This window comes from Stenella coeruleoalba (genome assembly GCF_951394435.1).
Source record: "Stenella coeruleoalba genome assembly, chromosome: 11".
NCBI lineage: Eukaryota > Metazoa > Chordata > Mammalia > Artiodactyla > Delphinidae > Stenella > Stenella coeruleoalba.
Window position 1 is genome coordinate 46,245,057 of NC_137157.1, and position 13,435 is coordinate 46,258,491.

Sequence of the window (13,435 nt, forward strand, 5' to 3'; positions counted from 1 at the left end):
GAGAATAGAATTACAAATACATTCACTTGGACAGAACTGAAAATTTTCATAAAAGGTATTGAGTGGAGCAGCTATTTCCTTGGCTTTGCTTGGTGTAGTCCCTACACTGACACTAGGGAAAAGATGACCCCTTGCATTTATGATAACTAGAAAAGGAAAGGGGAGCTAACAATGGGCTTAGTCACTAAATCCAGACTTTCTATCATACCGCATCTTGGGGACCCTGCCTTTGCACGTAGACTTCACTAAAAGACTAGTCAGTATCTTCCATTGTAATCGTATGTGGGGGACCAATGAATGTAAGTGCGGGACAGGAGACATCCCCCATCTAATTCCCAACCAGGGACCTCAGCTTTGTTGTTTTCTACCGGTAAACCAAGACCCTTATTATGAAAGCTTGGCTGTCCTCATAAGAATTAGGGCTCTCATTAAAAATTATGTGTGAATTCATTAGTTAATCTGTACAGAAAGTGCTATCCTCAGATGAAAAGCCTCACAAAGTACTATTTAGTTCACTTAAGTTTATTTCAAAAAATATGTATTGAGTTCCCACTGTGTTTTAGGCATTGTATGAAGTTCTGGGTGTACAAGCATTAAAAATAAGAATTTAGTTTGAGTGTTTAAATATAATATAGTGGTTCTGGTGTTGGTACATAATTATGGATTATGGGCTTCCCTGGTGGCGCAGTGGTTGAGAGTCCGCCTGCCGATGCAGGGGACACGGGTTCATGCCCCTGTCCGGGAAGATCCCACATGCCGCGGAGCGGCTGGGCCCGTGAGCCATGGCCGCTGAGCCTGCGCGTCTGGAGCCTGTGCTCCGCAATGGGAGAGGCCACAACAGTGAGAGGCCCGCGTCCCACAAAAAAAAAAAAAAAAAAAAAATTATGGCTTATTCTGATTTTATCTGTGGTCTGCGATGATGAATAACAATGTCAAAAAATAGTGCATCTGGTGTTTCCATCCATCTTAATCATAAAATTGGATTAACTTCCTGTCTGAATCAATGTTGCAGAAAACAATCATCAAGATGCCCCAAATATATCATTGGATTCAAGAAGTCAGTCTCTATTTGCCACAAAATATAGCGCTGTCAGGTTTTTGTTTTTTGGTTTTTTTTGTATGTCTCTAGTGTGAAACATGAGGAGATAATAATGCCAAATAATGGCTTGGCAATAATTTCAAAGAGGGGTTTAAGGTTTAGCAGCAAGATTTTAGATTAAAGAGAAATAAAAGAAGTTTTTAGTGATTTTTCTTTTAATGTCTTTTTAATATGAAGAGGACTAACCTGTTTAAATCTGTCATTTAATAGAAATTAAAGCCTTAAAGAAGATGTGACTTCTTAATTTTGTACACCAAAATATCTTTCCCTACAGCTTCCACAGTCTTAAATTTATTTTTTAAATTGCTGGTGTGAATTATTCAGTTGATAGTTGATGCTAGATTGTGTTATATGATATTAGCCATTTCTATATTTAGCTGTAACAAGGAGGAATAAGATTCATATAGTCTCCTTTGTTTTTCTGATCCATCCATGTACTTCTGTTTAACAGTTTAATAATTAGCTCAGAGATATAGCAATCCTAATAAATACCATGACCCCAATTATGCTGAAAGGAAAAAAAAGAGTATTACTGGGAAGATCGAGAAGTAATAACAGGATGAAATCGGCACAGTCATGCTGTGCATTAAAGTTATGCAGCAGACAACCTCACTCAGAATCTTTATTTTCCAGAAATGAGATGGTTCTCGGAGTGCTAATCACAAAAATAACACATTGTGGAAAATTATACACTTATTATTTTGGCATCTCATTCTGCAGATGAAAAAAACCACAAGAACATTGACTAAAACTTATTCCACGTTCTCTCTATTCATTTTTAGTTATGCAGAAAATGGTTAATTCCCACCGTGACAGAAAAATCAAGATTACCGAGAATAAAAGTTGAAAGGACACTAAATCATAGAGTTTTTATTTGCATCCCCCAACACATGCCAATAAACCTCGTTTTATTTTACCATGTTTCTTGGGGAATTGGGTGGTTCACCAGCAGAGTGAAAAACAGAATCCTATTACAGTCATTGAAGTGAAACATAAACTACATCATGGAGGGAATGGAAATGAAAGTAAATTTATAACGTCCTTCCAGGGATGTTAGACTCCAAACCACCCTTTTGATCAGACTGATGTCTGAGAGCCTGTGTGGTCTCCCTGCCACCTCACAGTCCAAGATTTTGCATGTGAAAAAGTCAAAATTCCCCGAAAGAATAAATTCCTGTTGATTGAATACAAGCCCATGAAAATAAAAGTGAGCCATCTCCCTACTTTACCCACATCTGGAATAAAGTACCCAGTAGCCTGTAACGATTGATAATTTCTTCATTTTTTTAAAGTAGTATTTATATACTTGGTGGCTTGGGACAGTATCACTTTTTGACTATGAAGCAAAGTGCTTGAAGGATTATTATTTTGCCTTTGGACATCTATTTCCAGGCATCCCTAAATGCCACTTAGAAGTCAGTTTGGTCTCAATTCTTATTGGATACGATAGTCAAATGTCTCCTCCGTTTCAGAAAAGCTGCATGAATGGAACGGTCACAGCTGTGGTGATTAGAATTTCGTCATCCTGACAGGGCTGGTTGTAGAAACCTGAATTTGTCTAACCTCGTTTTTCAGGCAACATTTGCCTGAGCTTTGGGCTTTTGTCCAGAGAGTTTCTGCCTGGCCTCGATTCCAGCCATTTTCCACTCAAGCTTTTGGTTACTGTGTCTGCCCCAGCATGAGAGATGCTGAAGGAAGCAGAGAGTAACAATTTAGAGGAGACCAAAAGAGAACACAGGAATAAGAATAATGGAGAAGAAATAATATTCAGTACATAATCAGGGGAGATGAATGTGGAAATTTCTGTTGACTTGAACATATAATAATGAGACTTGAAAACTCTGTTAAAAGCCAGTAACTTGCTATTATATTTGTTTACTGTACTCAGGATAATATCTATTTGTGGATAAATCATGATTTTCTCCTGTCTCCAAAGAACTTTATATTAAACCTCTGTTTTCCTCTAGTTCATCCATAGATGTGTTTATTAAAATATTTATTTTATTAAATATTTTTAGTAAAATATTTTTATAAGAGTAAATGGATACAAAATCACAAAGTATGGGAATGATAGTATCATAAAAGTACATAAAGTGTTTTCTAATTTTTGGAAGCCTTATCTCCTCCATTGAATTTGTACTTGGAAAAGTCAAGACCTTAACCATTTCATGATTTTTTAAAATAGCTAATGATAAGGATGGGGGTTTACTCAAAATTATATAGAATTTAAAGTTTTCGGAACAATGTATAAAAGTTCTTAACTTAATTGCTAAAGTATAGGAGTCTTTAAAGGCAAAAGAAAAGATTTTCTTACAAGAATGTTATTAGAGGATGTGAAAGGGAACACTAATTAAGAGGTACTATTAAAATAGAAAAGAGAGATTAATGAAATGAAGAAATAAATAGCTTATAAAAAGCTTTTCAAATGAGTAGGATAGGGCTTCTAATCTAAGTCACTAAATTTGACTGTTTCAATATTAATATTTAATTTGTTGTAGTAGAGAGAAAAAAAGAAAAGGATGATGAATATGAATTTGATTCAGTAGCTATAAGGAGTCTTCTGTACAATTTGGGATCTGATCTGATGGCTCACACAGCCATGGTTAGAAAGGGTGGATGGAGTAGGGAGTAAATGGAAGTAGAGATTCTGGAATCAAAGAACCCTTCTTAAAATATGCTATTTTAAACTTAAACCTCAGGTATATATTCTTCCAAAAATTATATCACTTTAGCAAAATCAAATTGTTTTGACCATTTCCTCTGACCTAGATTTCCTAATTGACTTTTGGCTAAAACTCCTTGATTGTTAAATCAGTAAATGTAAGCACTGGATGTCCAATCAGGCCACTTCTTTGTGTATTAATATTATTACTGTTCCAGGAAATAAGTATAAGACCTTCATTTAATCAACAAAGTTGCAACTCAATGTCCCCTTGTACTGCGTATCCAAAGAAGCAGATCATTTAGTTGTTTTTAACATCAATGAAGGATAAATCCATATCTTTAAGCAAAGTTTATGGAGCCCTTTTTATCTGTCAGTTTTAGCTGTTTTGTGTCTGATAACTTATGTGATCCTCAAAATCCCTGTGAAAGGGATGCAGTTGTCATCTCCATTTGACAGACAAAGAAACTGAGGCCCAGGGAGAGTTAATAATTTGACCAAGGCCACTCAGCCCAGGATAAATCCAAGTCTGTCTTACTAACCCATGCTCTTAACCATTATAGTGTGTCAAAGTTTTCTTATTTGGTATTTGCTCACCTACCTGCAACTTCCAAACACACAATATTTAAAGTCATGTACATTCTCTCTAGCTATTAGAAAACAGAGTAGGCAAAAGCTTTTAAATGTGTGAGATCATAATTCAAGAACCTCCTGAATATCTCCCTTGTCCACTAAGTCTTTCCTTTCTAAATGAGAAATTTAGATACTTTTTCTCACTTACTACCAATATGCATTTAGCTCCTTCATAAATTGTTTTAACTGATAAGCTGATCGATTGCTTTAGCAGGCCATAACTACAACAGAGCCCAGGATGTGAGAAACTCATGAAGTTGGCATTGCAATTGTTTTCAAAACGTCTCAAAACATTACTCTGACCAAAACTAGTGTCGGCATATCATGTGTTAAAAGGGGTAGCTCATCACAGTGTAAGGATCTTAAAAAGAAAGCTTAAGTCACCTGAAGTACTATTGCTATAGTATAAAGCTCAAAGTTCCTCCCACCTGAGGGAAAAAGATTTTTCTATCTACTTACCATCTTATCTTTCTCCTTTGTCCTCAGCAAAAATTGGTCGTGGTGTTCTGCCTATTTTTTCAGTATACAATCACATCTTAACCCCCTCAAAGTCTCAATATACACTAATGACACACTAATTTTATTTTATGAGTATCAAATTGTACTAACCCTAAAAAACCCATTAAATGACCCTTTGGGACAAAAGAAAGTCTGTGGAAGTGTACCCTAGGCACCCGTATATCCACACAATGATCCCACACTTTCAGATAAGTTCCAACAAAGACTCAATTGGCCTTCCAGTGGATTGTGGACCACATTTTGAGAATCACTACTTGAAGGCCACCAATTAGTCCTCATCAACAAATCCAAGAGCCTTTTCTTGGTCTGCATTTTTCTTAACCTTCAGCAGCATCTAGCAGTTGTTGACACACTTCTTTTGCAAGCTCTGCTCCTGACTCCACGGCACCATACACCTGATTTTCCTCTAACCCTGCTGCCACTGTAAATATCCACGCTGAAATCAAGGTCAACTAACATGAAAAGATTTAGAGCCTTTTGCCTTTTAGGGGTCTGGGCAACAGAGTGCAATGTAACGTCTAACTTTGTGGTACCATGAGTTGGTGTTTGAGGGGCATAAGAAATAGCATCCCTCTTCTCCTGACTCAGAAAGACAGAGGAAGCAGACCTGGGGAGATAAGAAATATAACTTTATTGCTGATAGAGCTGCTGGAGATGTGACTTAGGAGCATGACAGTATACTTCTATGGCTGCCTCTCCTTCTTAGGCAAATTTACCCACCAGTCACAGGAGTACTGGCCAACCGTGGCCTCACCTAAAGGGACAGAGCCTTTGCAACTTACTTTACTACTTGCAATAAGGATACTAGGTTTTGGGCTTCCCTGGTGGCGCAGTGGTTGAGAGTCTGCCTGCCGACGCAGGGGACACGGGTTCGTGCCCTGGTCCGGGAAGATCCCACATGCCGCAGAGCGGCTGGGCCCGTGAGCCGTGGCCGCTGAGCCTGCGCGTCTGGAGCCTGTGCTCTGCAACGGGAGAGGCCACAGCAGTGAGAGGCCTGCGTACCGCAAAAAAAAAAAAAAAAAAAGAATACTAGGTTTTAGTGTCTTTACAGGCAAGAAGACCCCAAAAGGAAAGCACAGAGCTACACATGCCCCAGTATCTCATTCCAAATGCACCAATTATACAAGTCACTTCCCTCCCCTGAGGAGACAGAGGAGGGAAGGCACCAGGACAATTACTGTATTTGAGCTGCCACCGCACAGAATAAAACATCAGCGTTGGGGAATAAGTGTTTCCTCCTAACGTCATGGAAAGAGAAAAGCCATAAAAATGTGATAGTTATGGCATCCCATTAAAATGGATAAATATTTGTATGACTATATATTAGATATACATGGGTATATATATATGCATTCTACATTATATTACCTACATATCAGAAAACAGCTAACACTAAAAGCACCACAAGCTTTATTTCAGGATGACGGAATAAACTATTATGCATAATATTTATTTCTTTTTCCTAATTCTTTGCGGTTTCTAAATCTTCTATCATGAGCATATTTAATTTTTATAATTAGAAAGATAATTTTAAAACTCTCAAATTAGTCACAAGAAATAGACACTTACACTGATTAAGTTTGAGTGCCGTTGACAACCAATATAGCACACGACTCAGAAAACTTATATTGATTTTGCCTATTAGAAACAAGTTTCAAAGAATTGGTTAGATGAAATAAACTGTTTTTTCCCTCCTGAACTGTGTAGTCGTCAGAGTATCAGAGGCATATTAATAACAAGCCAAATACAAATTGTGTTAAATCTACTCATGTTTTTTGAGTGATTAGGCATTTCAAGTGAACTACTTAACCAAATATTAACCTCCTCAAGAGCTTATAACCCTGGTTTTGTAACCCTTTCTACCCCTATCATGGAACTCAGATTCTTCCAATTACAGTTTTTGACTCTCAGATAATGCGGGGCTTAGGTGAGCTGACCCCACGTGCAGTCGTAAACCCGAGTATAACTTTACAGTCGGCCCTCCATATCCGAGGTTCTGCATCCTTGTATTCAACCAGTCCTTGCATTGGGTAGTGCTGTAGTACATATTTAGTGAAATAAATCTGTGTATACATGGACCCACGCCTTTCAAACACATGTCATTCACAGGTCAAATGTAGTAACTACACAACGTTGAGTATGATGATTTATGTACTCCTTCATTTCACAAAGATTTATTCAATACCTACCAAATGCCAGGCATTGTTCCAGGTCCTGGAGATATAACAGAGAACCAGAATGGCAAGTTGCCACACCAATGGAGCTCACATTTTAGTAAAGGGAGATATACAATAAACAAAAAAAATAAACAAGAAACTGTTAGATAGTGATAAATGATGTGAGGAAAATAAAGCAGGGTGATGTGATAGGGAATGACCAGGCTGGGAAGGCCTCTCTGAGGAGATGACATTTAAACTGAGAGCTGAACGATCAGAAGGACCCACCATACAGTGGTGTTGAACATCTCTCCAGCGGGCAGGCAGATGCCAAGGCCATGGGGTGGAAATAAGCACAGCTTGTCTGAGGAACTGGAAAAAGTGTGGAGTGGCTTGAGAGGGAGATAGGAGATGAAATTCAGAAGGAACAGAAGCCAGATAAAGTAAGGCCCTCTAAGCCATGTAATTGAATTTAACTCTAAATGTAATAGAAAGTTATTGGAGGATGTTAAAAGAGAAAGGGAGATGAACTCTTTGGGAAAAATAGATTTTAAAATGGATAGACAAGATCATGAAACTATAAACGAAAGTCTTGTGTCACTTCCTGTCTGAAACAGTTAAAAGAGGGCATCACAAAGAGTACACTGGCACAACTCAGAAGATAAATGAAGGTAATAATAAAACACACATTATAGAATCAAAATCACATTAGAAACAAAAGAATTAGATCAGAGTCTGCTGAAAACATACAAGGATATAGAGCAGACCTGAGAAAATTTCAGTTGAATAAAGATATACAAGTGGTAAGAGACAATAAGTACATAATGTGGCTAAAGAGAAAGAATATAAAATTGCATAATGTGTCCTTAAAGATGAACCAAAAAATATTTAGGAGAAAAATCATTCAAATATATAATAGGAGAAAATACTTCTGAAATAAGGAATCTGGTATATGTAGACTTCAAGAGCATACTATATTGCAGAAACTATCAAACCAAGGAAATATCCTGGTGAAGTTTTTTAACTTTAAAGGCTCTTGTGAGATTGCAGGCAGAAAAACCAAGTTATCCAAAAGACAGGCTAGCCTCAGGCCAGGGTATTCTTTGTAGCAATTTTCAAAGCCAGAAGGCATTGGAATAATAGCAGCAGAGTTCAAAGGCAAAAAATAAAAAGATTGAATCAAGAATTTAATATTCAGCCAAGTTGTCATTTATTGTCATTTATTGTTAAAGCCACCATAAATACATTCTCAAGTGCCTCAGGAAACATAGCACTCACGAACCCTGCTTGAAAGAAGCTTTTTTGATAACGACATCCAGCTAAATAAGGGATACATCAAAATAAAGAATTCAGGAATGGTACACCCTTCTAAAAAAGAGCTGATCGTGATCATGACTATTTGGATATGTAACTAATGCTATAGAACTTTAAAAATTATAATTACAGAATATATTCATCAGTGTAACTAATGCAAACCTGATCCTAATAGTTTAGTGACTTAATGCAGTAGAAGTTTATTTTTAACTCATGTTACTGTTTAATGAGGAGCGTTGGGCAGGGCCTCTGCTTCATGCAGTGATTCGGGTCCCAGGCATCTTCCTTTGTATGGGGCCACCATTTTATTACAGGCTTAGGGTCATCCTGGAACCATCCAGCTTGCAGACAGAGGGAAGAGAGGAGAGAGAGGAGAAGACTACCTCAGACTGAAAATATCACTTTACTTTCATTTACACTAATTGGTGAGCACTATTACATGGCTCCACCAAGATATAAACGGGCTAAGGTTCCAGGAGGAGACAGTCGGTTTGGTGAGTAGTCTCTGTTATAAAGAATATAATAATAAACACCATAAAATATAATAAGACAACAATAATAAGATAATTATAAAAACTGGAAAGTGATCATGAGAATTGGTGGGAAGAGATGTACATTTTCTCACTTTTCATAGCAGCAGTTAATAAGTACTTTCTGAAGTTTATATATCAAGAAATAAAGATTTAATATATATTATCATGCAATATTTAACATTATGATTATAGGCACAGGAAGAAAAAAAAATATAGAACAACCAAAAAAACACCAGACCACTTAGCAAAAGACAGAAAACTAAGGAGGTATAAAAACAAATTTTAAAAGATAGCATAACATAAAATAACAAAACACATTTAGATCTGTTAAAATAATAAAAGTCAATGGGATAAGCTAAACTATTAAAAGTAAGAAATTATTAGATGAGACTCAAAACATGATATTCAATAACAGTATATATTATGAATACAGAAATGCATCTCAGATATATTTCATATATTAAATATGTTAATATATCTGACTTATATATTAAGTGAAAAAAGCAACTTATGGAACAACATGTGTAGTTTAATCCTATTTGTATTTAATAATAATAAACATGTATAATAAATACATATTATTTTACATTCTATATGCATCAAAAATATTTGGAAGAATACACAAGAAATAGTATTGTTTGTTGTGGTTTGTTGTTTCTGAGGATTAGAATAAAAGGTTAGGAGAAGACAAGCATGCTTTCATTTTTCTACTATGTATCTTTCTGTACTTTATATTTTTTGTAATAAATATGAATTTTTTATTATAAAAATTTAAACAGAAAATAAGTAAAGTCCAACATGGAACTGAAAGCTGCAAGCAAAGGAGGGGGAAGGAGAGGTCATGGAAATCTGACAGAATGGTGCTCGACCTGAGTCTCCAAAGAGAAGGAAGAAGGCTTAGCCAGTGATCCACATACGCACTGACCCAATACAAAAAGACATGGCATGTTTAAGACACCTTAGGTACAGCTGGAGTATAATGTACATGGTGGATAGGTTTGGGAGGTAAGACTGGAAGGACAGGACAATGGCAGTGAACCAAGGAGTTAGGACCATTCATTAAAAAATGAGATTTCCTCAAAGTATTTTAAGCAGAATAGTGACTTAATTGAGCCAGAATGTTGCACAGGTCCATATGAGGAATGAATTAGAGACCATAGAAGATTGGCAACCCGTGAAGATTCTATTCAAATAGTCCAGATAGCCATGATAGTGGCCTGAACGAAGATGGTGGAAATACAGATGAAGAGAAGATGGATTCAACATTCAAGAGATTTTTAGAGGGTAGAATAGACAGAACTTGATAATTAATTGGATGTTATGATGGTAGGGTGAAAGATAAGGTAAAAGAGTGAGTCAACATGATTTCAAAATATGGTACTTCATCACATTATATTAAATATAGAATTAGAAGTAAATTTGATTGTGGATGAGGAGAGGGGAAAAAGATAAGTTCAGTTTGGGTAATACCGAGTTTGAGGCATAAGTGGAACATTCAGGTGGAGGGAAACAGATGTAGGACTCTGAGAAAGGTGGGAACGTGAAATATGGAAATAAAAATCATTAGTATGTAAGTAATAGTAGAGGACAACACAGAGAGTTATAAGAAGGGATTGGGTGATGGTGTAAAATGCCTCCAATAGGTCAGGGCTTTCTTCTTTGTTCAGAGACAGAGAAATTTTTGCTTTTATTCCTGGGGATCACTTGACAATCCAACTGCTGGCCATAAAGGGGAGACTCCTTGCCAAGAATAACGTTAGAGATCCCGAGTAGCAATGAGCACACGTTAAAGTTAGAAGGAGATGAGTGGATCCCTCCTGACTGGCTTGGTCCTGAAGGAAGCTGGGTTTGTTTGTTGCTGTGGGGAATCGAGACTGGACTTCTTTGAGGGACTTTGAGGACATCTTTTTGGCCTTCCTCTCCCTAATGGGGCCACTGGGTGTGATCTTGACTCTTACTGGGGGTGATCAGACGACAGACCAGGCTACCTTATAGCATCAAGAGGTAACTAACATTTGAAACCTGACCCCCTCTCCGGCAAAAATAATTCAACTGTCCTTTAAATGTAAATAGCTAAAAGCCAATCACATACTTAAAGTTTAAACATAATGCTGGTGGCTAAATTCAAGTACTACATTTTAATCATTTTCCTCAAGCTGATTTATATCTAAGGCTCATAGGCTTCAGCTACTTTAGTGGACTGTCTGGTGACCAAAGAAAGAAAGTCATATTACACAGTGGTATTTCCTTTGTGGGAGGAAGCAGAAGTGGGTGAGGGGACATGGGCCCCAGATAAAAGGAACTGACTCAGGAATCTCTTTACAAGGCAGAGGTCCAATAAATTTAAATACAGATGGAGTCTGAAATCTTTGAATTTTCATTATGTTTATTTTTTCTGTGTGTTTATATATTTGTAATATCAATACAAATACTCATTTGTTTTTGGATAGTAACTCTATTTGCATTATTCATTACTGTGAAGTGGCTTAGCATTTACCTTTGGAAAGAGCATTATAATCCCTTTTAAAGTTAAAAATTTCAGTCATTTGTATGTTAAATAATAGAAATGACCAAGTGGGTTTAGAATAAGACTAAAATATATCTTGTACTGTTATATGGTAACTTTGAAGTTGTGACACTGTCATTGCCATGGAAATTTATATTCTATCATAGTTGTTATGATCTCATCTAATAGGATGAGAAGAAGCTATGTATTTCTAGCATCTATCCAGGAGGAAGGTGGTAACATATATCCTCTTATTATAGGAAGTCATATTTATTTTATTTTCTCTGAAGTAAAATTCTCGTTTTGTCTAGGATCCTTTCTTTTTCTCAAATTGTGATCATACCTAGTGTCTGTCATGTATTAGGCCCTCAAATATGTATTTTTTTGTTTGTACTGTATTTTAGCATCACTATTTTATGGTGAATAGTTAGAAATACATGTATGTGCTCTGGAATCAATCCAGCTTTTCACAGGCAAGCAGAGAACTGAGGCAAATTATTCAAATGTTTGATGCAATGAACCAGATGATTGCAGTTTTAAACTAATTATTTCAACTCACTTCTTCATTTTAGTTAGGGAGTCTAAATTTCTGTTTTAAATGCACTGTTCTACCTTCTTGGAAAGTTGCCATTTTGAGTGATTTTAAATCTTGAGTTCCCATTTCACTTCCATACACCATTTCGATCTAAGGAAGTTAGACTTTAATACTGTTTCCACAGTTACAAGCTTCGTTAATCATGGCCCTGGGAACTGAATTCTCAAGTGTGTGCACAACCCCCTTGACTCTCAGTTCCCAGCATAGACCATTGGCTCCAAATCCTGCCCGTGGGAATCAAGGGCTGTGCTTGCCCTGCTCACCCTGCCTGACAAACACTGCTGGTGAGCCAGAAGTCAGTGGTTCCTCAGCAGTGTTTGCAGAAACCAAGGAACCCATCTCTGCAAAGAAACTCCGATCTCTTGGCAATTTCCACAGCCTTACAGAGCTGAAAGTAAGCTGCTGCATAAAAGGAAACCTCTGTTTCTCGGAGCCACCAGGTGGATTTAGTTTTTCTAATCTCTTGGATTTTCCATAAAGCATGTTTCCATAAAACATAAGTCATGCTTAAAAGTATAATGTTTTTCTCATTCCTGCATTTCCATATCCTACTCATCCTTCAGGATTGAGCTCAAGTCTTACTTTCTGCATGAAAATGTGTTTTTATATATTGGAAACATTTTTAGACTAGAGAAAAGTACAGAGGATTATATAGCAAACAATTGTGAACCATTAGATGACTTTTAGTTAATAAAAAAATTATTATGGATGGTGTTAATGTCACTTTTCTACCTACTCCCAGCGTAATTCTCCTCTTCCCCTCCCAGGAGCAAGTTGTACCTTATAGTTGGGGTGTTGGGTAGAATTTTCAATAGTTCTTCCCTTTTGTGGATCTCAATTTTTTGCCAGGAGTCCAGTTCCAGCTGCCTAACGTGACCAAGCTCTATGGCCCCTGCCCCTATGCAAGTATTAAAAGATCCTAATGTACAGCAGCAGTCTAGAGCTTTAGCTGGGTCTGCCATTTTGACTGGGAACCATTATATCTCTTTTGACCTCCTCAACTCCCTCTGATTCCTGTAGCAATAAGTATTTGGTCCAGTTTCCAATCACTTATTTTGTACCAACTTTATAGAGGATTTATTATTTCTTAACAAAACTATAAATTATGGGAAGAGTATTCTTCTTCTTCAGCAAACTGGGAGAAGGTCCTCTGAGAGTTCTTACACTATAGTAGGTTACACTTGTAAGCCAATCTCTTTATCACAGAAGTGTGTACATAGAAGTGTGCCTCACTTTATAGAACAAATGATATTGCAGACATCCAACAGTTACTGATAACCTACTATGGTCAAGTTAGCAAATTAAGCATTATAAAATAAGAAATGCATATAAAGGTTTGGTTTCCCCACCTTGTAAAGTATCTGTTTCAAGTGATTATGGTGCATTTTTGGAAATACATAGTTAACCAGTTTATGTTG

The 13,435-nt window shown here is 36.8% G+C and overlaps 1 protein-coding gene across 1 annotated transcript in view; it reads left to right on the plus strand.

Annotated features, from left to right (window-relative positions):
• The window catches only part of PTPRR (protein tyrosine phosphatase receptor type R), a 378,611-nt gene that overhangs the window by 247,003 nt on the left and 118,173 nt on the right, over nt 1-13,435 (plus strand). The gene's annotated exons all lie outside the window — the stretch shown is intronic.